The following is a 26,664-nucleotide window of genomic DNA, read 5'->3' as shown; positions in this document are numbered from 1 at the left end:
ATATGAAAATTTTTGCACACAAGTTTTTGTGTGTACACAAATTTTCAATTCTCTTGGATATATACCTAGGAGTAGAATCACAGGGTCATATGACAACCTTATTATAACATTTTGAGAAATTGCCATATTCCTTTGTTAAGCGGCTGCACCATTCTGTATTCCTACAAGAGATTTATGAGGATTGCCATTTTTCGATTTCCTCAATACTGTCATTACACATCTTTTTTATTATAATCCTAGTGAGTCTGAAGTGGATCTTATTGTGGTTTTGATTTGCATTCCCTGATGGCTAACTATGTTGAGCAAACTTTTTGTGTCCTTGTTTGCCCTTAGCATCTTCTTTGGAAAAATACCTATGCAGATTTTTGTCTATTTATTAATTGGCTTATTTGCCTTTTTATTGTTAAGTTGTATGAATTCTTAATATATTTTTGATACATGTTCTTTATCAGAGATTTGTTTTGAAAACATTTCTTCCCATTTTGGGGCCATCTTTCTCAATGGTGTCCTTTGAAGCACAAAGGTTTTTTGAGTATTTTTTCTTTGGTTGCTTATACTTTTGATGTTATATCTAAGAAACCATTGCCCAAACCAAGGTCACAAAGATTGATGCCTGTTTCTTCTAAGAGTTTTATAAATTTAGTTTTTACATTTAGGTCTATGATCAAGTTTGAATTAATTTTTGCATATGGTGTGAGGTAAGGGCCCAGCTTCTATCTTTTGCATGTGAGTATCCAGTTACCCCAAGACCATTCATTAAAAGAACATTTATTTCTTAGTTGAAATATTTGTGGGGAAAGAATTTTAAAAATTATTGATATAGTTGATAATTAGAAAAATTATTGTTAGAATTTATAGGAAAAGAAAAGAATGTCTGAGTAAAAGTCACTAGACTCTGGATGGCTAAGTTACTACTTTCCAAGAAAAAAAGTCTGTCCTATTATTTTCCCTCATAAATTATTTACACATTTTGTCAGAAATGCTATTTCCTTCCCAAAAGGTGGTTAACAGTTGCCTCACCAAAATAGTTTATTTTCCAGGCAAGTTTTTAAAATTTTTTTTAAAAAGCCCTAGTGAACAGGAGATACTGGATTTCCAAGAAATCTACCATTTCTCTAATAAAACTTCTGATAAAATGTTCTTTTGCCACAGGAAGATATAGAACTTAATATAAAAGTAACATTTACATTTAATCCAGTTTCAAATGATAAAGAAAAGTTTATTCTAGCAAACTAAGTGTGAATCCTTTTGCAACAACAAATGTTTTCAGTCATTCAGATGATCACTGGTAAAACAACCAAAGGCCATCTTCTACTTTTTGGGTAGTCCAGATATGTTAGAATCCTGGATGGCTTAAAGGAATACATTATATATTTAAGGAATCTTAGATATTTGTTGTTCTGCTTCTTGTCATATTCTGTTTATTATTATCATTGTCTTTGTGGATTTTTGTTTGAATCCAATCATTGCCTTGGTCCAATTGGACTCAGAAACATAGGTTCACAAATATTGTATAAACCAAAATATCATAAGATTTAAACAATTCTCCTATGCATTCCAAATCAGAGACTGATTTCTAACAGATGATGGGAATAATAGGACTATTCTAAATCCATTTACTATGTTAAAAAAAAAAAGAACAGAGAAGCCATTATGCAAATGAGCTCTTATGCAAAGGTTTTCAGAACCATTCTTCTAGAGAAGATAATGTTTAATATGGAGAAAAGGGGCAAACCAAAATGGGTTTGGCTCATTTGATTTCAAGTCTAATACTCAGTTAATGTTTGTTTTCTGAATGGTTATTAATTAATCATCCTTTGTCACCTGTTTGGCATAAATTTATCTCTGGTCATTATTCCCCATACTTTTAAGTTTCTCTTATTATAAGAATATAAGTTTCAGGACTGTGGAATGTTTTAAAGTGTTGTTTGCTGCTATATTCCATAATCTTGAATGGTGTCTGGCACATAGGAGATACTCAGTAGGAATTTTTTTTACTGAATGTCTCTTTTAATTAGAAATAATGGAAATAGTCTCTCTGCTATACTTTGGGAAATGGTAGAAAGAAAAAGAAAGAGAGTTTCCAGCAAATTTATAAATATTTTGAGTATCAGAAATCTATGTGATATGCTTTTGTATATTCACAACCTAAAGCCTTTCAGGAACAAACACAAACCATTAAACATAAAAGATAACCAATAAATGTTGATGAAATCACCTTGGGTAGTCCATTCCCAATGATGAAATATTAGAGCATATTGAATGTTTTCATTTATATACACTCCAAAAATCCAATTCAACGGATAGTTCCTCATACCATTTCTTTCTCAAAGGTCTCTGAAAGAAAATAAAACCATCTAGCCAATAGTGGTTTTGGAAAAAGTTTTGCTCATTCTTTTATAGCCTGGAAAACCAACTAAACCTTTTCCAGAGAAGCAACCTACTATAAGAGCCCCACTGAATTTGAGGAAGAGAAATTAGTTTGATTATGAATATTTTCCATTATGAAATGAAGCTTGACTTTTCTTTTTGCATTGATCCTAGAGTAGTTTTTACACAACAAAATAATTTCAAATTTTTATTGTCTGAACGAATGGTAATTTTAGTAGATTAGACCTTGCCACAATAGAACAGAATAGGGGAATTGCATTCTTCATTACTAGAGATAACACAAATGTCACTTTCATTTGTCTTGAGGATACCTATTATCTATTCTGTATCTTTATTTAATTATGTGTCTGCCCTAAATTTAGAGGAAATTCAATATAGGTGCAAAATTCTGATCCTAAAGCAGCAATATCTGGATCTAAAACCTAGGTTGTCTCACTTGTTAGATGGGTGATTTTGGAAATTTAGTGTCCTTGCCTGTGAAAGTAAACAAAAAAACAAACAACAATAAAAACATGCTTCCAACAACCTCATAATTTGTTTTAAAAATCAAGTAAGTGAAGGAATACAAAAAACAGAGACCTTGAATGTTTAAGGTTAGCAACTTGCATATAAAAGGGAAAGTTCCCCTATAAATGATAGTCCTCAGCAGGATGCTGTAGAGGCATGATTCCGGAAGGGCCTAGAACTGGTCTAATTTTTCTCAACATTTTCTTGCAATCAACTTTCTAAAGTCCTTTTTAAATCTGAGAATGAACAAGTCTATTTTTGAAAGATGTTTTCTTTTAAATCCTGTCTAGAGTGAGTAGTATCAGTTCCAAAGGCATGGCTTATTCTTGGAATCTAAGAGAAAATGGAAGATGGAAATATCTATATAGCAGAGTATTATTCTTGTTGTTCTTATTGCAAATGAAAAGATTTACCTGTACTATTTGAATTCTGGAAGGCATGATAAAGGCTATAACTTTTGAATATCGCCAAAGTAACTGAGAGTTTTTATTAAGCCCAAATCACTAATTTTTATGATGTTTTCTTTATTTTTCATCACTGTGTGATCTGAAGCAAGTTATTTAGATCTTCTAGATCTCAGGAACCCCAAATGACTTTATAAGTGACCTTCCCAGTCCTCTATGCTGTGCTTTGTGAAATTCTAAACCAGCTCTGCAAATAACCAGCTTCCTCTGGCTTTCTTCCACTGGACTAGCAAAGATGCTGCAGTAACTTTACCTTAGCCAAGCCAGGGCCTCAAGGGAAAAGGTGTCCTCATTGTGAAAAGAGAAAGCCGATGTTTGAGTTTCCCAGGAAAGAAATATTGAACTAAATAGAAGGAAACACACTTTAGTGAGGTTTGGCGGAGGATATAAGGTGGGGGAGAAGTGAGAGCTGAGGGAAAATGTGGAGATCTACAGAACTGAGCTGAAAAACTTGGATGTTAGTTTTTCTTGTTTTAACGAGAAAAGTAACCAAATTCTCAGTAATTCTCCCGGCTAGATTATCTTTTTTATGTTGGCTTCTTCCTGAAGTTGGCTTCCTTCAATGCAAAATGTTTTCCAACAGATATTACAGACTATAGTTATAGATTTCCTCATTTACACTTATGTAGCAATGGTGTTGCTTTCCACAACTATCAAGTAAGTTCTCAGTTTCACTCTGATTGGACTAACATAAACCAATAATCATGACCAGATCAAATATTACCTGGTAGTTGGCTTATGCTTGGGTTGTTGCTCATCCTTGAAACCATGATTTAGCAACAAGGATGGTGATTGTGCCAATTTGTTCACATTACTCTGTGTGTACCCATGGAGCTGGAGGTGGGCAAACACCCATACATATTACATGACTGTCAAACAGGAAAAGAGAAATGTTTTAAGAGATGTGGATTTTCCAATGACTTCTTTTCTAAAAAGAGGTAAGGAGAAAGAAATGGTTGCTAAAGAGATGACTGATTAATGATCACTCCAGACCCAATCAAAAAGTACTTTCAATTCAATTGGTAAATACCATCTCTTTCATTGCAAAATGAGCAAACATTTTGAGACAATATACCTATCGTGTATTGATTATCATACATTCTATTACGAGCCATGTTCAAAACATCTTATTAGTCTTGAAATATATGTTATAGAAATGAAGTTTTAGTTTCTTCATCTTACAACTCACATTCAGGAATCATTGCACCTAGAATTGATCTGTAAGTTTCCCCTTCTATCCAAAAGTAGAGCATTCCCATGAAACCCTTTGCAAGGTGAAATGGCATAAATCAAAGAAGCAATTACCATTAATTTATATGGAATTTTTTTCTATTGTTCCCTGACCCCCAAAAATAAACTCTCTTAGGCTTTTCTAATACTTTAGGACACATCGTGTGGATGGATAAACAAAGTAAATCAAGATAAAGCATAGATGTTCACCACACAGGTCAAAGCTATTGCAGCTTAATGTTGAGAGGTTTGGTGTAGTTCCCAGGGAAGGAGTTTGGTGGGGTCCCACTCACTGCCCAGGGCACACTGTGTATATAAACGCTCACCGCAAAAACAAATGCTAAATGCTATTTTTGCTTTTCACAGTTTTTTTTTTTAAATTTATTTATTTATTTGAGAGAGAGAGAGAGACCATGAGAGGAGGGAGGGTCACAGGGAGAAGCAGACTCCCTGCTGAGCAGGGAGCCTGATGCCTGGCTGATCCCAGGACTCTGAGCTGAAGGCAAATGTTCACCTGACCGAGTCACCCAGGGACCCCTTCATCATTTTTCATAAAAGCAAAAATCCTCTTTGCATTTCTGTCAGGAAAACAGGTATTAATGTAGGCCTTTCATAAAAGCAAAGTTGCACAGCACAAACTCCTGCAAAGCAGATATGTGATCTATGTATCTTATGAGATAAAAATCAAGTTTCATTTTTCCCCATGTGGATCCCTAATTGATCTAGCATCAATTATTTAACAAGCAATCAGTAAAAGATCTGTAATCCAAAAATTATAAAACACTTATGGAAGAAATTGAAGATGACACAAAGAAATGGGAAAACATTCCAGGTTCATGGATTGGAAGAACAAATACTGTTAAAATGTCTATACTAAGCAATCTACACATTTAATGCAATCCCTATCAAAATACCACCATCAAGGGGTACCTGGGTGGCTCAGTTGGTTGAGTGTCCAACTCTTGGTTTCAGCTCAGGTCATGATCTCAGGATCCTCAGAAGGAGCCCTGCCTCAAGCTCCGTGCTCAGGTGGGAGTCAGCTTCAGATTCTCTCCCTTTCCCTTTCCCCCTCCCCCTGCTCTTCCTCTCTCTCTCACTCTCTCTAAAAATAAATAAATAATTAAATCTTTAAAACAAAATACTACTAGCAATTTTCACAGAGCTAGAACAAACAATCCTAAAATTCATGTGGAACCACAAAAGGCCCCAAATAGCCAAAGCAATCTTGAAAAAGAAAAGCAAAGCTGAAGACATCACAATTCTGGACTTGAAGGTATATACGAAGCTATTATGATCAAGACAGTATAGTACTTGCACGAAAACAGACACGTAGATCAGTGGAACAGAATAGAAAATCCAGAAATGGACCGACAACTATTTGGTCAACTAATCTTCAACAATGTAGGATAGAATATCCAATGGAAAGAAGACAGTCTCCTCAACAAATGGTGCTGGGAAAACTGGACAGCAACCTTCAGAAGAATGAAACTGGACCACTTTCTTACACCATACACAAAACTAAATACAAAATGTACAAAAGACCTAAATGTGAGACAGGAAACCATCAAAATCCCAGAGGAGAACACAGGCAGGAACCTCTTTGACATCAGCCATAGCAACTTCTTACCAGATATGTCTCCTGAGAAGGGAAATAAAAGCAAAAATAAACTATTGGGACTTCATCAAGATAAAAACTTCTACATAGCAAAGGAAAAAAAATCAACAAAACTAAAAGGCAGCCTACAAAATGGGAGAAGATATTTGCAAATGACATATCTGTAAAAGGGTTAGTATTGTATCCAAAATCCAAAAAGAACTTATCAAACTCAACACCCAAAAAACAAATAATCCAGTTAAGAAATGGGCAGAAGACATGAATAGACATTTTTCCAAAGAAGACATACAGATGGCTAAGAGACATGTGAAAGATGCTCAACATCACTCATCATCAGGGAATTACAAATCAAAACTACAATGACCTATCACCTCACACCTGTCAGAAGGGCTAAAATTAACAACGTAGGAAACAATAAATGTTGCCGAGGAGAAAGGGGTACCCTCTTACACTGTTGGTAAGAATGCAAACTGCTGCAGTCATTCTGGAAAACATTATGGAGGTTCCTCAAAAAGTTAAAAATAGAACTACCCAATGACCCAGCAATTGCACTACTAGGTATTTACCCAAAGGATACAAAAATACAGATTGAAGGGGATACATGCACCCTGATGTTTATAGCAACATTATCAACAAGGGTCAAATGATGGAAAGAGCCCAAATATCCATCAATGGATGAATGGATAAAGATGTGACATAGATATACAATGAAATATTACTGAACCATTAAAAAAAAAATGACATCTTGCCATTTGCAATGATGTGGATGGAGCTAGAGAGTATTATGCTGTAAATCAGTCAGGGAAAGACAAATACCAACGGATTTCATTCATATGTGGAATTTAAGAAACAAAACAGATGAACATGAGGGAGAAAAAAGAGAGAGGCAGACCATAAAACAGACTCTTAACTATAAACAAGAAACTGAGGGTTGCTGGAGGGGAGGTGGGTGGGGGAACGGATTAAATAGGTGATGGGGATTAAGGAGGGCATTTGTGATGAGCACTGGTTGTTGTATGTAAGTGATGAATCACTAAATCCTACACCTGAAACTAATATTACACTGTATGTTAACTAACTGGAATTTAAATAAAAACGTGGAAGAAAAAATAATAAAAGAAAAGAAAAACAAAATAAAATAAAAGCAATCTTTTTTCATGCTGTCTTGAAGTGCTAGTTTTGTTTTAAACCAATTGTCCACATAGGTATGTAATTGTTTCTGGGTCTTTTATTTTGTTCTATTGGTCCATTTGTTATCTTTACACCAATTCTAAACTTGACTAATTATTGTAGCTTTATAATGCATCTTGCTTTCTAGAATAGCAAATCCTCCAACCTTGATCATCAAGAGTGTCTGAGCTATCGACCCTTTGCATTCCCATGACAATTTTAGGGTTTTTGTTGTTGTTGTTATTCTTGTTAAGTCAGTTCTACATAAAATACTAAAGATTTTGTTGGGATTGCATTGAATCTACTAATTTGAGAATTGACATTTACTAATATCTTAAATGGATAATTAATTTTATTAACTGTTTTTCTGTATGTATTAAAATAATTTTATAATTTTTTCCTTTTATCTTCAAATGGGTAATTTATTTTATAATATTGAACCAACTTTGTATTTCAGTAATATACAATTTTTAACAAAGTACATTATACTTTTTTTTTTTTAAGATTTTATTTATTTATTTGACAGAGAGAGACACACAGCGAGAGAGAGAGCACAAGCAGGGAGAGTGGGAGAGGGAGAAGCAGGCTTCCCGCTGAGCAGGGAGCCCGATGCAGGGCTCGATCCCAGGACCCTAGGATAATGACCTGAGCCGAAGGCAGACGCTTAACGACTGAGCCACCCAGGCACCCCTAAAGTACATTATACTTTTTACACATTTCCACATTTATGATTTTTGCTTCAGTGTTAAAGGGTGAATTTGGTTCATAATTTTCCTTTTTTGTAACATATCACATATCAAGTTTACGCAGGCTTCATAAAGTGAGTTGGGAAGTTTTTCAGTGTTTTTAATTATCTGAAAGAATTTGTATAAGATTGACATTTGTTAGCTGACTGAATGGGCTGTTGATGTGACATAAAACTGAAGTTTTCATTGTGGGAAATTCTTAATGCAATTTTACATTCTTTAATAGTTTAAAAACCTTATTTTCTTTTCATTTTGTGTCCATTTTGGTAAGTTGTAAAATTTGGTAACTCTATTATATATTTATTATATAATATACTATTTTTTAAAATAGCCACAAAATTGAAATAAGGACCTTTTTCTTTTCCTTTTTTTTTTTAAGATTTTATTTATTTATTTATCTGACAAAAAGACAGCAAGAGAGGGAACACAAGCAGGCAGAGTGGGAGAGGGAGAAGGAGAAGCAGGCTCCCCACTGAGCAGGGAGCCGATGCGGGGCACCATTCCAGGACCCTGGGATCTTGACCTGAGCCGAAGGCAGATGCTTAATGACTGAGCCACCCAGGCGCCCCAAGGACCTTTTTCATTTCTATTTGCCTATTTTTGCTTTTGCTGTCTGTGTTTTTGGTGTCATAGTCAAGAAATCATTGCCAAAGGCCAAGCATCAAGAAGCTTTTCCCCTATGTTTTCTGCTAGGAATTTTGGAGAAAACACAAATTTATGAAGAGTAATAGTTCAAGTTCAATAGGGTCAATAGGAAATAGAAACAGCAAATTTCCAAAGATAGAGGCAGAAGTTTAAGAGATTTTAGACAGTGTGGCACAGGGTACATTGGATTGACTTGGTTTTCATGGTAAAGTTAGAAAGGAGAATGAGGAAACGTGATTGGGACTGCAGGTTGGAGGAGAGCAAAGTTTGAAAACTGCTAAGGCCATGAATCCAAAAGTAGGCAAAGATTCATGAAAAGGTTGCTATGTAGCTTCAGTGGGTCAAATGAAGACATATGACACAATTGCTTAGTGGACCCAGTCATCTGAGATGTATGACTCTGACCACCACTGGCTGGTAGGATAAATTCTCAGATAGGAAACTGCTGGGTGAAAGTGCATGTAGATTTTTAAGATCTTATGCATGTTACCAAAACTGCACATCAACAGTGTGTGTATTAGCTTAGGCTGCTATAACAACAACAACAACAACAACATAGACAGGGTGGCTTAAATATCAAACACTATTTCTCATACTTCTGGAGACTGGGAAATTCAAGATCAAGGAACCAGCAGTTCTTGTGTCTAGGAAGGCTTGCTGAGTCCTGACAGGAAACAAAAATGTTTAAAGAAAGTTAGTAATAAAACATATTACTGAGATTGGGGCACCTAGGTGGCTTAGTCAGTTAGGCATCCAACTCTTGATTTTGGCTCAGGTCATGATCTCGGGGTCATGGGAATGGAGCTCCATGCTGGGCTCTGCACTCAGTGGGGAATCGGTTTGAGGATTTTCTCTCTCTCTCCCTCTGCCCCTCCTGCTCTCTCTCTCTCTCTCTCCCTCTAAAATAAACAAATAAATCTTTAAAAAATTTATTACTGAGATAAACAATTTTTCAAAATATCATGTTATGTATTTTTCACATTTTATTATGAAAATTTACAATATCATAATGAGAAAAAAATGCTATTTTTTCCATAAAAGACAAGAAAATAACTCAAAAGTGTAGCTTGGCAAGAAAAAAACAAGAGTAAAGTTCTGGTAAGTAAAAGTTTCTAAGATACCACTACAGTCATCATTCAGTGATGATCCAGGTGTGTTTAGGTGAGCAGCTAGCGTCCATGGATGTTAGTGAAACCAAAATATGCATGTGGGAGACAGGGTAAGAATTAGAGGAAACAGAGCATGGATAGAAGGCTTGAAGTCATGGCGAAGTTGAAAAGAGGCTATGTGGAAGGAAGAAATAGGATTGACAGGAGAGTGGGAGTTTATTGGAATAGATACAGGATTCAAAGCATGAGATTTTTGACATGGAGTGCTTTACATAGGTAATCTGTACACAAAACAGCACCTTGGATGTTTTTAAAAAAAGAGACAGATATCTGTGTCCCTACCCATACCTTCTGAATTATTATCTTTTTAAAGATTTTATTTATTTATTTGACAGAGAGAGAGAGAGAGACAGCGAGAGAGGGAACACAAGCAGGGGGAGTGGGAGAGGGAGAAGCAGATTCCCCGCTGAGCAGGGAGCCCGATGCGGGGCTCGATCCCAGGACCCTGGGATCATGACCTGAGCAGAAGACAGACGCTCAACGACTGAGCCACCCAGGTGCCCTCCTTCTGAATTATTTTCATCAAGTTCTTAATATATACTATAGTTTGAGAATAATTTATTTAAGAACTGGGCAGCAGAAATAGGGGAGAGATAGAGACTATTGAGTTCAAAGTTGAAGGAGTGACACTTTTGAGAAAATGATGAATTAATTATTTTACTTATGTCCTTCATAGAGGAAGGACAAATTATGGCATGAACTAGAGGGGGATGGGTCAGGGGGATGGAGGGAGGGGTTATTTATTGAAAGACAACATGGTAGCAGGTAATAAGAAGAATGCTGTTTCCCTTTCCTGATTATAGGAGAAGGTGCATATTGATTAAAGGGGGGTCTGAGAGAAACAAGTATTTCATAGCTCAGTTCATATAATGTGATCAATGTTTGAGAAAATTTCTGAAGGAATATAATGGCTCGTCACACAAAAGCAAGGGTACAAAAACCACTGTGGATGGAGCATAGGAGATGTGATTCTCCAAAGAATTTGGAAACTCAGTAAAATTGATTTTTTTCTTTTTAACATTTTCTTTTTTAATCATGGATTAACTATTTCCATAAATTATACCAGGAAAAATTAGGTATTACACTTAATTGGTTCTCTTTCTGCATAAAATCAATGCTCTTATTTTAACATTACTTTATATTACATAAATTCCACTGAAATGCATAAAAATAAACTGCTAACAGGGTACACGGATTTTATTTTCTATTTTTATTGCAATCTATTTAGTAACCTGGGAAAAGTTCCTTCTTAATTGCTTAAAGTAATTGGGTCTGTCTTGATTACATTACCAAATAATTAATTAGAGAGAAAATTAAGTGGCTATTGATTACAACTCTGAATTTCCTAATTAATTTTAAGATATAAAAATGTAAGTATTAGTTATGTTTTGGATTTTCTTTCATATCTCTTTTTCTTTTTACTTACAGACCAGTCCAGTTGCAGCCAAACTAGCCCTGGAAAATGGCCCAGGGATAAAATGAAAAGTGAAACTGAGTGCGATTGAGGACCACACACAACCAAAGAGGACCTGACAGAAGATGAGGATGGCCAAAAGAAGGAAATTCAGGAGACCTTGCGAGAGAAATAAAAAAAAGAAGCTTTCAAGGGGCGCCTGGGTGGCTCAGTCGTTAAGCATCTGCCTTCGGCTCAGGTCATGATCCCAGGGTCCTGGGATCGAGTCCCGTATCGGCTCCCTGTTCCGTGGGAAGCCTGCTTCTCCCTCTCCCACTCCCCCTGCTTGTGTTCCCTCTATCGCTGTGTCTCTCTCTGTCAAATAAATAAATAAAATCTTAAAAAAAAAAAAGAAGAAGGTTTTAAGACTGCCAGATCCCTCAGGCACATCTCACTCACAGAAACAATTAATGTGAGACAGAATACATAGTTCAGCCTCTACCTGAAGATATTGCACTTTTTTTGTTTGTATGGATTAAATGCTCTACCACTTGAAAACAAATTAAAAAGTGCTTCTTTCCTAAACATATTAATTTGAGACAATTTCTAATTAATCACTGAAGTGAATAACCAAGACAACCCGCAGCTATTCAGAGAACTATTGTCTTTAACTGAGCTTCAGAAAAGGAAATTATTATATACATTACAGTAGTCATTTCCCCAATAGACGTGTTATTGGCAAATATGGTCAAGAAAGAGACACAGTTCCTAACATCGAGAAAAGCAACATTTAAAATATGATAATTTTGCAGGTAAATGGTGTAATTCTTTTATTGTGATTATTATTGACTGTGGTGGTTTTTAACTATGTGCTAAAATTCTTTGCCATTCCTTTTCCTGAAAAGTGGAGCTGAGTTCCTTTCATCTTTAAGTGTGGCCAGAGCAACTTACTAATAATGAAATGCCTATAACCAATATTTTTTAATTATATGCATTTACCCAATTCTAAAATTATTCTGTTTTTCTCTTTTCTTGTTATGTTTTTACTCTTCTTAGAATTGTAAATATTGTCTGCAACAGAATTTTAAAAAAATTATTGGTTCATCTAGAAAACTTTTCCCTGGCTACTATTGTGTGCTTGTCATTGATTAAATTATTGTTCAAAATATGGATTCTCTTTTCTCGCCTTTTCCCACGTATTGATTCTGAACTTGGTCATGGCCATGTGACTTGCTTTAACCAGTGGATGTTATTATATGTAACACAGGGAGAGGTTTAAAAAATTGTGTGATGGTTGGATTGACTCTCTTGTGTCTCTGCTATCACCAAGAGAATATGCTGTGGTTGGATCCACAAGTTCAAGGAGGGTGAAAGACACATAAATTATAAAATTATATTGTCCTTTCACGATCATCTCCGTTGGAACGTGCCTGGATCAGCCAACCCCCACATGAAGCATAAATGACCTAAATGAGAATGCCATTGAGATTTTGTGGCTATTATGTAGCAATAGGTAAACGAAATCCTTCTTCAGAGTGCCTCACTCAACAACCAGAGTGTTTTGGTTTGGGGTGGATAATAGCAGAGAAAATTTAGATGACATAGTTTACACTGCCATTCTAAATGAATGAATAAATGTTGCAATTCTAAATAAATAAAGGGACAAATAAACAAACAAATGTCCACAATCTGGATTTTGTGTATATGGAAGTGTTATGGAGATAAGAACACCTCTTAACAAAATTCATCATGAAAGGGACACATCTCAGCATTTTATACATTTGAGCATCAAACCTCCTTGACAGACTTGCCTCATTTCCCAACCAAGCCATTCCTTTTCTCATTTCTCCTCTTAGCTATTATCCATTCCACACCAGTCTCCTTTACTCATTCCAACTCTTCAGGGTGGCTTGGAAATTTTGTTGTATCCCCAAACTCATCCTTGGAACCCCTCCATTTTCTCTCTTCATTGACTCTTTAGATAACCTCATCAGCTTTGGGGCTTTAAATATTGCATACATGCTGACTTCTCCTTTAATCCATTCTGTTGTTTGAACTTTAGGTTCATAATTTTTATTTTCTTATTATATTCTCCTCAACATAATTGAACTCTTGAATATCCTCCTGAATCTACCCATCCCCAGTATTACCCACCCTCAGCAATGGCAACTCCATCACTTTAATTTCTCAGGTCAAAACCAATAGTCACTTTTGACTCCTGTCTTCCCCACACATCGTAAAATACTGTTGGGTCCTTCAAAACGTATTCAGAATGTGACTATTTATCAACACAGTTTTTGCTACTTCCCTAGTCCTAGCTTCATTCATCCCTCAGCGGGTCTCTGTTGCCACTCCTGTCCCTTTAAGTCTATTTTCAAATATGCAGTGAGAATGACTGATCTCATTAACATATAAATGCAATTGTGATTCTCTTCTGTTTATAACTCTTTAGTGGGATATCACATTACAGAGTTAAATTCATAATTTTTGCAATAAATTATAAGGCTTTCAAATGATTCTTTACCTTATTAAGTCTCTTTCCCCATGCTTTACTACTATTATATGTACAATTCTTCTTCAGATCTACACTGGACACTTTAGTAAGCTATGTACACTCCATCGTGCTCTTGGGGCTCATTCTTCTGAAAACACTCTTCCCTCAGATTTCTGTATGGCTTGTGTCTCACCTTCTTCAAGTTACCTTCTCAGTGAAGACTTTCCTACTCTGGATTTAAAATTACAACCAACCCCCAAACATTTCCTATTCCACTTTCCTGTTCTACTTCTCTATGAAGCACTCATCATTACCTGATACACTGTGCAACTGGACTCTAAAATTGACAATGTTGGTTTTCAATTTAATTTTATAACTTTAGATTTCATATGTGCTACATATTAAAGATGAATTTTAATTTAGATGAGATTAAAGATGCATTCCAAATTTCTCTTTTCCAAGATGTATAAAGATTAAGAAATGTATAAGACTAAGCTACTGAATTAGTTTCCTAGGGCTGCCATAACAACATATCACATAGTATGTGACTTAAACAACAGAAATTTCTTTTCTTTCAGTTCTGTAGGCTAGAAGTCCAAGACTAAGGTGTCAGCAGAACTAGCTTCTTCTGGAGACTCTGGAAGAAGGATCTGTTCCAGGCTGCTCTCTGGCTTTTGGATGCTATCTTCTCCCTGTGTCTTTATATCATCTTCTTTCTGTCCATGCCTATATCCAAATTGCCTCTTCCTATAAAGATAATAGTCTGCCGTTCTTATCGGTAGATAAGAAGTCTACTTGAGTTAGGACAACAGTTACCTGCCTCATTTTAGCTTAATCACCTCTGTTAAGATCTTGTCTCCAAATGTGGCCACATTCTGAGGTACAGGGAATTAGGACTTCAACATACAAATTTGAGATGGAAGGAAAGAAAGACACAGTTCAGCCCATAACCATAACTAATTCATATTTGAATTCATAAATCTAAAATACAGTTGACTCTGAATTAAGCTATAGATACTGTGAATGAGTGTCTACTGGTTGGAGAGAGGGGAGAAAGCAGGAAAGGGTAGATTGATAAATGAAATGCACTAGGTTTGGACATTCACTCACCATTCAGGTCCTGGGACATTTTCACATTCACCGATAGCCTGCTCCAACATATAGAATATTGTTAAAACAGAATCTGTTAGCTAGTTCTCCAAAGGATGTCTGACTTGTGACTTAGACCTAGAACAAACTTAGACTACAATGCATGGAAGGCTAAAAGCCATTCAAATTATACCTAGTTATATTTATGCTCTTATCTCTGCTGTTTTTTTAAAAGAAATTAGCTGCAAAAATGCTGAATTGAAAATGTCATCTTGATTATTCATCTCTTGGGCCTTGGACTTTTTGATTTTGCCAGGCCACTGAAAGCTGAATAAATGCCTGAGAGCACACACAAAAAAATTGCTGTTGTATTTGTTTATCAACTGGTTTTTTTAAAAGGCCACTTAGGAGACTTCAAATAGATTATTGTTGGGTTTTATTTTGCTTTGAATCCTTGATTCTCAACTACATACTATTCTTGGAAAAGAGTTTAATTCAAATTATTTATTTTTGTAAAAAATCAAGGTGAGAAACTGGGATTTTTAAATATTCTGTGTTTGCCAACAATTGATTTATTGGGCACTTCTGGAAATTAGACACCTACACTGTAAGTAAATTATAATCATTTCCAAGCCTGCCTGCCGGGGAATCTCTATTACGGAATTCAGGTCATGACAGGTTTGTAATGTCATGTAGATGATAAATGATCCTGGAGCTAATTTGCCCCACTCTTTTGCCTCTGACATTTCTCTTCATACTTTGGCTACCAGTTCAAAGAATTTAGATACAGAATTCTGGGGAGTCCTTCATTCTCACTCCTGAAAAATAAGATGAGAACGGCTGATTCCTCCAAAATCCCAGAACAGAAATCTTTTAGAACTTAAAGAGAAATAGGCAGATGATTATTGAAAACCCCTCAGGAGCCAACACCAGGCACTCAAAAAAAGGTTTAGCAGTGCTGTTCACTGACTAAGAGCAGTGTGGCTATAGAAACAACTAACAGTGGGTACAACGTAGACAAAAGCCAACCAGGCCTGGGCACCTAGCAACCAATCACAATCGACTCTAATCATAAACAAGCAAGACAACCTTCTCAGTGCACACCAGCTATGAGGATTCTGGCACATGTGCTTCAAATATTCATCCTATGGTGTGACTTTGAGAAAGTCGTTAAACTCTGCACTACTGTTGTGTTTTGTTTTCTGTGTCCTATATCCTAAAAATACTACTACTTCATAGGATTGTTATAGGATTACAATACAAACAGATAATTAAACAAGATAATATCTGTCAAAGTCTCAGCACACAGCATGTGTAGAGTGCACATATGTGTTTGCAAATATGTACATTATGACGTAGGAAAGATGTCAGAGTTTGAAGTTGATGGCCAAGAAAGAATTCTTGAGAAGTCTCTGGTCCAAAAGGAGGGTGGTTTTATGAAAGCGAAGGGACAGGACCGATGGGCAGAAAGAGAAGCACTGGGGTCATGAAGAGTGGCCCATTATGTACGTTCATGTTGGGAGGGGGTTCGGGATAGCGTAACCTCTAAGGAATTTTAGAAGCAAGGTTTCCAAGACCTTGAGGGGGCTAGCTCTTGTTAGGAAAAGGTCATTTATTGTTGTCTAATAAAACCTTAGTCATGAGACCCTTCAGATGTATATCAGTAGGTCACGTGCTTGGGGGATGGAAAGGAAGGAAGTTTCCAAAGGAATTTTTATATGTTAAAGTAGACTCACAGGATCCTGGGGGTTGGGCTAAGATTGCCTTTTGCTCTATTGACATCGAGGCAGCTTGGTAATAATAATACCTGGTTTGCTAAAATGTAACATGGAGGCCGCTGGAGGACGAGGGAAGGTTTTGGAGAAGGGCATGGGCCTTAGGAATGCTGAAGCCTGCATGATCACTCTGCTGTAGGAATGCAGATGGGGAGTTGCCTTCCCCGAAGCTCTCTTAGCCCAAACAGCGCCCTGTGATCTAAGAGATGTGTGCATTGTACCTTAGGCTATGTTAAGTAGAACACACAGATTAGTATATCTTTTCTTTCCCATAAATCCTCTCAGTTTCAGTAAGACCCTTTGTCACACATCATGTGCTTGAGAAATGGTGATAAGGATTTGTGATTCTCCTGAAGGACCAATAAAAGTGGGAGCAAAGACGAGCAAAGGGTCTTCGTCTCTGAGCATTGACCCCCTTGCCTTCTCCTCTCTTTCGCGGCAAAGTTAGGAGTCATCTTTCATCCATCGGTACAGGGATTGCTGGCCATTTCTGGCAGCAGCTGAGTTCCTAGAAGAATGTCCCTCTGCCTGTTTCAAGGACTTGTCAGTGGGCTGTAGGTAGTAAGGAAATTTAACTTTTCTTTTGCCTTTGTTTCCCACATCACATTAAAAGTTTCTTAAATGCTTTTTCATTTGATTTGGAGTTTATTATTTCATAAGGAATAATTGGGGTGACTAAAAATATGAGAGAAGGGGCAATTTTAAGTGATGTGAAGATATGGAGTATTTTCTCCTTTGAATAATTTTCCCAGACTTGAATAAATTTCCCAGGGCTAAATTGGTCAAGAAGAGCCAGGCACTATGAGGTATCACACAAGAAATAAAAATAAAAACCAGAATTCCATTATTATGACTTAGTATTTGATTGGTTTATGGAAAAACTATTTTGAAAAGCTTTATCTAACAATGATAAAAATAACAATATTAATATTAATAGCGAGCATGTATGTAGTTATTAAAGTGTCCTAGACATTGTTTTGAGTGATTGCTGTATATTAACTTATTTAGTTTTAACATAGTTATTATTATTGTTCCCATTTCATAACTAAGAAAACTGAGGAACAAAGGTCAAGGCTTTGTGATCAAGATCATATCCCTAGTAAGTGCAAGAGCTGGGTCTTGAATCCAAATAGTCTGATTCCAGAATCTATATGCTTGACAACTTCCCCACTTTTCCCTTATGCATTTTGACATGCCAGAAACTTTGAAAAGTTCTTTCATCTTATAACATTAATGCTCTGATAAGACTCCTACCCCAATTCTGTATGATAAGCCTCATAGATGTTAAGTGATTTAAAAGTCAAGCTCCAAGGAAGTGACAGATACAGTATTTTCACTTAGGACTTTCAATCCTGTGTTTCATGCAATACTTACCAATATTACATTGAACATTTTATAATTTTTTTTTTTACCTGTCACTAAGTTTAAAGTAATGAAAGTCTTCCACTTGCTTTACTCAAATTAATTCATCTGGCCATTTATGAGGCCATAAATGGAACCTGAAAGCAGGTTCGCTAGTTTTAACACCTGCAGCAAGGCACAAACAACAGAATGAACTGGGATTGTAGCTGAAGGTTATGATTTATAGTCATTGAAATAGAATCACACTATTTGAGAGTTTGCCAGTTTTCATTTGTGTGGCATCTGGATATTCCTGTAAAATATCTCAAACCACGGCTAATAAAAGATACTGATAATGGAGAACTCCAAATGGAAGGTATAAATTGTCAAGAGGGGAACCACTACTGAGTCCACAGTTTTTTCTACTCTTAAGGTAAAACGTGTTCCCCCATAACGAGAAACGAACATGTGGGTGTCACTGTAAAAGGCTGTGATTGATTTCCTGGGTGACTAGTAACAATCGCCCTCCTCCTTTGGGATCACATCTCATATGTCACAACTCAAAGAACCTTAATGCCAGTTAATGTCTGCACCCAGGAAGAACAAGTAATGGATTCATGGATTGCCTTTCTATACTTCATTTAAGAAAGCTAATTGTTTAGGGAATGGATTCTCCTTGGCTCATTGGTTTAATAATACAGGAAACTCTTCTGGAATTTCACAAATCTTACATTTCACAGTAGGAAGCCAAACTCAGCCTAAATGAACAATTCTCCCTTAATTCACACTTGTGATAAAAGCAAAGAGCCTTACTCCTGATTAAAATGTAAACAGATAACGAATGAATTTAGGGACTATTCCTCCCTGCTGGGGCATTTAGCCTTTGGGTAGCCTTTAGTTCTAAACCATACATAAAGTAAATCCTCATTAATTCGAAGCAAAAGATCACATATTAAAACATTTTGTTCACCAAAATTGATATCTGAGCTCAGCAGACCCCCACCACAAGGATATCTTCAGATCACTTGTGAGAAGTGTCACTGGTATTTTATTATTTTACTATTTCTTGCATTAATTAGCATTGATTCAATATAGCCCTAGAATAATCACACAGTCACAGATTTGCTTTGTGCAAATTCAGATAGGAGAAAAAATATTGAAGTTACAACTACCGTATCCAGAATTGTGTATAATCCTAGGTATACCCAGGAAAATATGTCTCATTTGTCAATGTCATGAGTTATGTGTTTGTAGAAATAAAACAGTTTGAAAACCACTGATTTAGTTGGTTAATATTTTAAGTTTGATTTAAAGAAAGTATTGATTCTCGCAGTCAAAAGTATATATAAGCAGAACAAAATAACAGATAAGTACCCAATCCTTGTCCTTTAAGATTACCTTGTAAAGTAAGTACTATCGTCACAAACTAATAAGTGATGTAGTCACTGTGACAAAGTAAAAGCATAATGATAATATGCTTTAACTGTTAACAATTGCTAAAATTCCTGGAGTTTTTGCTGTATAGCAGATACTAATTTGGTGTCTTACATGCATGATCGTATTTAGTCCTCCCAAGCCCACGGAAGAAATTTTTAGAGAAGAAATATGAGGCTTAGACAGGTTAAATAACTTATCCTAGTAGCCAAAAAATCATGAAGGCAAGGTTTAAACCTAGGGTTTATTCAAAATCATGTGCGTGTGCTTTTACCATATGCCACAGAAATATGTCAACAGCAACCGCAGATCAAATTTAGGTCTGATTTTTAGTCAAGGTCAAAGATGCCTGAAGCTAGGAGAGGGTTGAGAAGGATGCTGTTGCAGTTAAAATTCTATATGGCTCCCACTGACCTCCTACCCTTATATAACCCACTTCCTTTGTGGGGGTGGGATTTTGAATTGGATGGGATATTTCAATTCACATGGTCAAAGTGAAGGGATTTTTAAAATGTAATTAAGGACTCTAATCAGTGCCTTCAAGTTAATCAAAAGAGACTTTTCAGGGTTTTGAAGGTAAGTCCTTCAGCAGAAAATGCATGCCTTCCTCAAACACAAAGGTGCTCTCTGGCTGGCCTTGAAGAAGTTAAGCAACGAGGTTGTAGGAGGGATTATGGAAGGGGCCACAGGGCACGGACCTAAAGGCTGTCTCCAACTGCAAAGAATGGTCCCTCCCCTAGAGCCATCAAGTAAACAAAACATTGTGTTTCTAATCATTGTGGATGATTTCCTAGAGGAAGAATTCAGAAATCCACAGGGCATCATGCTCTGAAATATGGCAAATAGAAGGCAATTTATAAATGGGCATTTGGAGAATGCTACTTTACAAGTGACACTCTGATATAATGCCTAAGCACTATAATTTCCAAACAGCATTAACAAAAGAAAGAAAAAAATAAATTTAATTATGTAGTAAGAAAATAATGACGAGTTCATATAAGGATGTAATTTCTCTCCTAGAAAGCCTGAGTAGAATACAGAGTGAGTGAATCTGTGAAGAAGTTTTGAAATCCAAGTTTAGGTATATTTAATATTTTGTTAGCTTTACTTTATTTGACATGACAAATGCACAGAGATCTCGATAAGCTTTCATATTAAAAAACAAAAAACAAAAAACCTCATTTTGACCAAGAATTTACATCCTAAAAGATCATTTCACCTCTAGGCTGAAATGCAAAATACCACCTCTTGCTTGTCTCTTGTTTGTTTCTGAAGCTTTATAATCTTTCCTTTTCTGATTTCTGGAGGCTCAATTAAGGTGCCCTGAGCGGCATCAAAACTTGAGATTTAATACAGATTGTGACATCTGTATTGGCATTAAAAGCGTAAAGGGAAGTAGGACATCACACCCAAGCCAGGATCATGGAAAATATATAGGAAGCTGAGTCATTAAATGGAAAACAGTACATGATCATGTTATAGCCATAAAGTGAAATATGATTGATGAAGGAACAGAAGGCAAGCTGGGGACAAAGCAGAAGCTGACACCCCACAACACCCCCTCCCAGATGGGATATATGTGACATTCCTCATGCACTCCTGGCTGCCCTAAAGCTAAGGAAAGGGAAAACAAATAGTTGAAACTCACAGGGATCAAAATCCTCCAAAAACTTATAGGAGACAGGAGTCTCCCTCAGTTTATAAACGTCTTCGCAATCTACAAAAACAAAGCATTTCTATCAATAACTTCGCTTCCAGAAGGAAATGTAGATACAATTAAATGTCCTTATAACCTGCAGCCCATTGACAGATACTTGAAGTAGGCAGAGTGTAATGTTCCTCCAGAAGCTACCAGCTATCTTAATGTTAATGCCTTGCTAGAAGGAAAAACAACCTTAACTTGACAATAGCAAGGCCTCCGGTTTCTGGTAGGTCCTCTTTAGCATATGAAAGTTCTTTGGAAAACCTCCCTTTTCCTTAACTCTCCCAACCCCATAGTAAATGATCAGCCACCCTTCACAACCCCGGTGCCGGAGCTCTTTCTGCCCGTGCGTCCCGTCCCAATGTTTTTAATAAACCACCATTTTGCACCAAAGACGTCTCAAGAATTCCTTCTTGGTCGTCGGCTCCGGACCTCACCCCACCGAGCCTCACCTTATATTCCAAACCCCCATCACTATGAAGCTATTATAAATTTCATCGTCAAAATACTTAATGACTTGAAAACATTAGCAGTGGTTAAAATTTAAAAAAAAAAAAAGGATCTTAGTCTAAGGGCTATTTTGTTTAAAAAAATTCAGACAGAAGACAGGATAAGATAGACCATTGTGTTAGCAGCTCTGAGCTCCAGACAGAGGGATTATGTGTAATCTTATCTTAAATGGGCTTTTTCTCTTGCATTTATGCACTTTTATGTATTTATATTGTTCATTAGCATGCAAATTTAAGTGATTTTTATTATTTTTAGAATCAGAAAAAAAATCGAGCTAGGGAAATTGAGCTTCATAGCAAAGCATTAGAATTTGAAATTATCTAGGTGGTCTATAAAAAGTGAACAAAATGCAATCATCGAATCCCTTCCAGCTTCTAGATGCCCTGATTCTAAGTTCGCACAGGGACATGTGCAAAGACAGGAACATTCTTTGGCATTTAGTCAATGTCTATAGTTCACAATGTATCATAAATAAAACATTACTCACTTCCTTAACTATAAAAAGTGGCAGTCACATCAGATGATGAGCTTTATGATATCTTCCAGCTGTAATACTCTGTAGTTCCATACTATGTGACTCATTGGTATAGAGTTCTTATAGATTTTCAGGCTCAGGTGGTATTTAGAAATTTCATTTTGTTTTAAAAAAAAAAACAAACTGAAAACATGCAGCCTTAGAATCTATTATATTATGAATGATCTGGGATGCCAGCAAAGAGACAGTCCATCCTGGCACTGACAAGGTCATAAGCACTGGGGCCAGACTGCCTGTGGTTGAATCATGTCACTGACATATATTAAGTGTGTGACTTGAGACAAGTTACTTAACCTCTCTGTGCTTCAATTTTCCCATCGAGGGATAAGTGCTGACCTCATAGAGCTGGAGTGATGATTAATTAATAGATTTGAGGACTTAGAACAGTGTCTGGCAAATGTTCAATAAATATTAGTTATTATTATATTCCTCACCTGCTGAAGTTGGAAAAAAAATGACTAAAATGAAAAACAGCCCAAGGGGATTGGAGCAATTTATTCTACATTAGAAAAGAGTGAGCAGGGACATCTGAAACTTCTCAGTCAAAGCCACCTTATTAACTTACATGATTGCTTCTCCTCTAAAATCTGATATTTTACCTTTAGAAAGGATGGAGGAGGAATGATGTGGGCATATTGCTAAAGATGGCAAAATAACTCTGAGGTTCTAGCTTAGGGGAGGGAGGATTCTGCACATATCCTGGTTTGCCAATTTATTTTTTACCTTTCTTTCAAGGCCACACTCAAATGTCATTTTCTCTGTTACGTTTTTCTGTTCATCAAAAATAGAAGAGCTCTCTAGCTCATCTATACTCATCCTTTGTGTCAGCATGCACACGGCACTCTTTATAGACTTATTTCATATGGAAGTGTAGCTGTTGTTTCTTCTCCAATAAAATGTATTAATGATTTATTCAATGAACGTTTATGTAGTGCTATGTTCTAAGCTCTGCTCTAAGCGCTTTGCAAATATGATCTCATTTAATCCCGTGGAAGATTGCAAAATATAGCGACGATTCCTCCCATCTGTGTTTGCACACCTTTTTGTAATGTGACCTCGCCACACCTCCCAAGTCTCCTCTTCAAGGCGTTGCCCTTGTGATTTGTTTTGACAGGGTAAAATGAGCAGAAGTGACATTTTGTGGGTTGTGAGGTGGGGCTGAAGAAGTCTCTCAGCTTCTGTTCTTGCTCTCTTGTGGCCCTGAGATTGCCAGGTAGAGGGATCCACACCAGCCTCCTTGAGTGTAAGCAACCCTGTGGAGAGTTGGACAGTCAATGACTACACCCACCTGCCACATAACTGAGTGAAGTTCTTCCATCAGATATCCTCGGGGAAATCACCGGGTGCTTATAGCTGCATGAATGACTCAAGCAAAAGCAGCCAGAGAAATCACCCAGCTGATTCCAGCCGCTAAATTTAATTTGTTTTGCAGCAAGAGCTAACTGATATACTCCTCATACTATTACTATGAACTAGACACGATACTAGTCCAATTTTACAGATTGAAGAAGCTGAATGAAGCAAGCTAAATAAATTGTTCAAGGTTACACAGCCAATGCAATCCCAGATTTTAAACCTAGAATCTGTGGTCTTAACCCTCACACTGTTCTGACTTCTTTAAATTCATATTCCATTTTAGTCTCTTCAGTTATACAAACATTTATGAAGCTTTCTTGTCCTCATTAAAGTCCCCAGGTTCTAGTGACATTCTCATAAGTATCATCTTGTTTGAATCATCCAACTGTCTTGTGAGGTAAGCAGGCCAAATGCCAATATTTTCCAAGTGATAGGTTTGAGAGAAAGATTCCTAGAGGTTAAGCATAATGCCCCAAATTATACATAGGAAGAGAGTAGAGTCTAAAGTATATTTTCCTTTTTACTCACATTGCCCAAGGTGCCAAGTGCCAAGTTTTACCTCAAGGTACACACATTAAAGTATCTAGCATGTAATAAGTTTTCTGCAGATATTTATCGTAAATAAATGCAATGGGCCATATCATTTAATCCTCGCTTAATTTATCTCTCCCCCCCTTTCTTTTGCAAATTAGGTCTTTCATATTTCTTATTTATGTTTCCTCATTGCAGATTTCACATGCCACAAAATATGACAAAGAAAAGGCCTCATAGCCCTCAGGAGTGACGACAATAAAGCAGTGATACCCAGAGAGAAATGAATCTCTCTTCTTGCTGTCTCTGACATGTTTCAATTCAGTACCTAGGGACTGCAGGTGACAATCACCTTAAAATGTGACTGCTTGTGAAAGGAGCAGAGAGGCTTGTAAAAGGCATATAGACAGAATGATAGGTCATACACTCAGGGACAACAGGATTTTGGCATAAATTTATGGCAGAAAAAGGAGGTTATATGTGGGCAATCACTCTATAAAATCAGATTTGACCTCTACAGAGCAAAGTTATGAGTTCTTCATTACGTTCCCATAAAAAGATATATATAGAGAGACATATAAACAGAAAGATATATGTGTGTGTATATATATATATACACACACATATATATATATATACACATATATCTTTACTGCTTGAATAACACATATGATAGCTCTCTGATTTAACTTGAGAGGAAACTTTGCATTATATGTGAACTTCAAGTGCTGATAAAAGCCCAGACACTTTTGATTTATAATTAAATGAATAAATATTACAAATCTTTGGCACACTAAATATCAGGACTCCTGACCTATTCAGATGCTAATGTTTCATTGAAGTCCTCTGTCCCTTGCCTTAGGAAAATAGGGCTTATGGGAGAGTCATTAATGCCAGCCCCAGGAGGCTGAACTTTAAGAACCAATGCAAACACCCACCAGGAAGGCAAGATCTATTTAAGCAGAGAGGATGTACTGAATGGAAAATATAAATATAAATACACTGTTCTTCTTCCTCTTCCCTTTCCTCCCACAGCTGTGTCTTTTGGGAAGATGGAGACAAGAAGGTTTGTCGATTTAGTAAAGTGAGTTCACTGTCAAACTTGAGAAAAAGTAGGAAGCAAATTGATAGTATGACTATAATAATTTAAAATATTTCTAGTGCAAGAAGCGTTCACAATCCAGACAGAATCTGTGCCATTCTGGGTTGACCTAAATTTCAGAGGCTGCATATTACAGTCAGTCATGTGTTTATTTTCATTGGAATCTCTTTTATGCTAAGAAATCCAAGAATCTAAGGGTGGAAACTAGAAGGTGAGAATAGGAGAGAATCAGATACCATATTATTATAGAACACTGAACCACCATATCTAAGAAAATGAAGGATAAAGTTTGCACATTTTTATTATTTCTTTCTTGTCTCCTGGTGCAGAGGGACCTTAATGATTGAACTATTTAAAGGCTAGGATCTGGACTTAGAATTGGAATATATTCAATACTGACACAGTGAATAGAAATGACATACATATCATCTTATATTCAACTCTAGGTCTGAAATTAATCTGGATCTAGAATAATGTTACTAATTCTACTAAAAGCAGTTTATCTTCTAACTTCCTGTCTTAATGATAGTTTCATTACTCAGAAAAAGGAGGAATTTGCTTCATATTTCAGAGATTTTGCATATTTATACCTTCTCCCCTATGGTATTTAACTAATTTAAAAAAAGAGCACAAAGGGGCACCTGGGTGGCTCAGCTGGTTAAGCCTCAGTTGTGATGTTGGAGTTGTGAGATCTAACCCCATGTCCATCTTGGTGCTCAGCAGGGTGTCTGCTTGAGATTTTCTCCCTTGCCCACTACCCCTCCCCCTCAATGCTTTCTCTCTCTCAAATAAATTTTTTAAAAAGCACAAAAATGAAAATAAGGTTTAAAGAATTATATGAGCTTTGTTACCCCAAAACATGGCAAAGAAATTATTAAGTGTAGATATAAGCAGAACTTTTTGTTTCCTTCTACTTTCCTTCCCATCCCTCTAAAAAATGTCCTTAATCTAAATTCTGGTAAAAGTCTAGAGTAAGAACATTCTGTCCCGGAAAAAGTTCTGTTTTCACAGCAAACTCTTACGTATATGCTGACAAGTACAAGATATGTAACACAAGAAGAGGAAGGAGACAACCTAGCACTGCTTCTTAAAATAATCATTCACCTTAATGTGTTCCATAGCACCTGTCTGGAGAGGGACTCTTCCTGTGTTCAGAAAGGGTTTGCAAATACTTTACTGCTGTTTCCTCTGGAGAGTGGGATGGAAATCCATTAGCAAAATATAAGGATATGGGAGGAAAAACCTTGTTCCTTCCTCCTTTAATGAAGAGATGGTAGGAATTGCTACTTTCAACTCAAATTGGACTAATAAGGCAAATGACTAAAGTAGATTCATAAAAGACAAGAACTTTACACCCAAGCCTATTGCTTTAATAGCATAGTTCTGGACAAAGATTATCATAGGATTTATATTCTTTGTCCAAAGAAGGAAAGAAGAAGGCAGGAAGGAAGGAAAGGAAGGAAGG

General features: G+C 36.5%; 1 pseudogene; it reads right to left on the bottom strand.

Annotated features, from left to right (window-relative positions):
* LOC148164923 (DNA mismatch repair protein Msh6 pseudogene) overlaps positions 1 to 23,041 on the bottom strand; it is a 123,991-nt pseudogene extending 100,950 nt beyond the window's left edge.
* Positions 23,042 to 26,664: the final 3,623 nt, after the last annotated feature.

The sequence above is a fragment of the Eumetopias jubatus genome, unplaced genomic scaffold (assembly GCF_037043125.1).
Source record: "Eumetopias jubatus isolate StellerSeaLion01/CBP00866 unplaced genomic scaffold, mEumJub1_p1.0 scaffold_2, whole genome shotgun sequence".
Classification (NCBI taxonomy): domain Eukaryota; kingdom Metazoa; phylum Chordata; class Mammalia; order Carnivora; family Otariidae; genus Eumetopias; species Eumetopias jubatus.
The sequence above is the reverse complement of the archived record's forward strand: the minus strand, read 5'-3'. Positions and strand labels throughout refer to the sequence as shown.